Here is a 2,830-nt window from a genome sequence, read left to right on the forward strand (position 1 = left end):
TTATCCGTCAGTTCAACTACATTTGTAATTATACATCAGCAACCTGTGCACGTTCGTGTCTTCAAAGTTTATTTCCCTTAAATTCATTTTGAATTGTTTGTTTGAATCTTCCCATTGATGTTTAGGGCTGCAAGTGATCAGTCTATTACTGGCATATGTGCAACCTATGCCGACAACTGAGTAGCTAATTAGCGAACGAGATGACGTTTGAAGCAAACGGTACTTTGTCCGAGTCCGTGGGGTGGATGTCAACCATAGGATGCAGGTTCACATAGCTGACGAGTCTCAAAGAGGACGAGAAACATGCTTTGGATTCCACTGCTAGCCACCATCCATTTTCGTCATTTTCCCTGTTAATAAAAATAATACAGACCATAATATGCTTTCATTTTATCATACAATTATTCTCAAAGCTTGTTTGCTGACGGTTTGAAGCGATAAGAAGTAGAAGGAAATTTTCTTATCAAGGCCGATATTTCGCTTAACATCAACCCATTGTGGCTTGTGCGAAAATTTCAAGATAGCTGAAACAATCGATTTAGCTAAATATTTTATTACGGTCAAACAGAATATTAATACTGATGAATTATGACCAAATCAATTTTAAAGACAATTGTGCGATTCTGGATACTATTCAGTTACTTTCATTGTTAATAAATGAATGAATTAAATGAATAGTATCTTTAGTAATAACTAAAATATCATTAGTTAGACAGAGAAAACAGCTAATTCCTCACTGTCAATCTCATTGATCATTAATGGCTTTTAAACATGTGTTACATTCAATTAGTAATTTAGAAATCGTAGACAACCTATATTTCATAACTGATACCTCATTATAAACATTACAGTTATTTTGTATTGAAGTACATCTATTTGAATAGTTTCTTCAGAAAACCTGTTTACATCTGATAATGTGATATTTCTCTCATATAATAACGATAAATATAAAATGTGAACCGTGCATTCGTCGAAACTAGTCAGTTATGAATCGCTTGTCACAGAAAACTTATAGGTTCTGATTAATGATTAATGACATTATGATTTACGAGACAAGGACAAACAGTGGATTAATTTATGTGATTATGTTTTACTACTTACTATTAAAAAGTAGTGTTCAGTCTATTTACCAATATTGTCGTACACCGTGTGAAAGTTGCAAAATTTCATCTCTACTGTAACAAATTTTAGTCTCAGCTCAGAATAATTACAGTTTGGAAAGATATTTTATTTTACAACACAAATATTTGTGTAAAGAACATACTGCACTCCAAATACTTGAATATCAGTTCCATCTTTTTATTCGACTCGGCTATAGGACACAATTCAGCTTATTGTGATTATCTAAAGTATGAACTTATTTTTGTGTGCAAACACATGAGTGAACAGAACTGGTCTTGTTAAGAAGATGGTGTGTAATATTCCGAATTTATAAGCAGAATTGTCCATCTTATTAAAGTTTTTTAATCATAATACTGTATTCTCTTCAGGTAACCATTATTGTTCACTTCTTAAAGAGGAGTTATGAAGGTGTATACTAAAGACATAGCAAGTAATCTTATACTTCAATATCCCCATGTATTTAGCAAATAAATTATAACATTCAGAAAATTTATCATAATTATATATTCGAGAGGTTGAATTTGAATACTCAAAAATATTAGTTATAAATTTAAAATCATTTGTTTATTACTAGTAATATAGGCACCCTGAAACACTTTGTAGGAGCCCATGTGCACCATTGGTTTGGAATCATGGTTTTCCAACTCCCCTAGGTGGACTTTCCGTGCCTACCAACCCGGTTAAAGCACTGGACATTCGCTTTTCGTTCTCTCAATTACGTAAACGACAACATCCAAATTAATGATCTACATTACCAAGTTTTAGGTAAGTATATCTTCTGAACTTATGTATAGAATTCTTTTAAAATGAAATGGAATCTTGATATAAATAAAAGCAGAATTCACCAAAGAAAAAAATTTTCTTTTTGATGAGATTGTCAATGATGAAATAATTAGCTTGGAATGTTAATTAAAACAAATTTATTTGCTTAATAAAGTTATAAGATAAATAATCTGAATGAATATAGATAATATAGAGTGAGAGAAATAGTCATATTAATACAAACCAGGTCACATATTTGGTCTTAGGTCACGTAGTGTGTGAAGTAACTTGAAGTCAGTAAGAAATAATAAAATGTGGTGAGTACTGACCAAATTATCCGTATGTTAAGAAGATGACTAATGATAATAATAGCAATAGAAAGAAATGACAATAGTAACAATATCTGAAGCACAATAAAACAAAAGTGAATATTACATGTACATTAGTTAAATTAAGTCATTTTACAATTCATTTTTGTTTTTTGTTGTTTGAATCTTCCCATTGAAGCTTAAGATTATAATTGATCAGTCTCTCATTGTCGTATGTGCATCCTGTTCGGATTACTTCTATGTTGACTTCAGTTACAAACATTATAAGCAAAGATGGATGGTGGCTAGCAGTGGGATTCAGGACTGACATTTCGTCCTATTCGAAACTCGTCAACTGGATGTATCTGAATCCCAGAGTTGATGTTCACTCTGAGACTTGAACCCAGTACCATTTTCTTTAAACGCCACCACGCTATCCTCTTAGCTACTGAGTCAAGATGATCTACTCATTGCATAAGCGTATTGGATATCTTGACTCATTACCTAATCCGATAACGGCATCGTGTGCACAAACCTCACGGTGAATCTGACCTCTGCCCTTTATAACCATACTGTTGACTTGATTCCAACACGAGTGAGACGCGACTTATCGCTCCTGAGAGTCAGCCACCGGCTAT

This window comes from Schistosoma mansoni, chromosome 1, assembly GCF_000237925.1.
Source record: "Schistosoma mansoni strain Puerto Rico chromosome 1, complete genome".
NCBI classification, from domain to species: domain Eukaryota; kingdom Metazoa; phylum Platyhelminthes; class Trematoda; order Strigeidida; family Schistosomatidae; genus Schistosoma; species Schistosoma mansoni.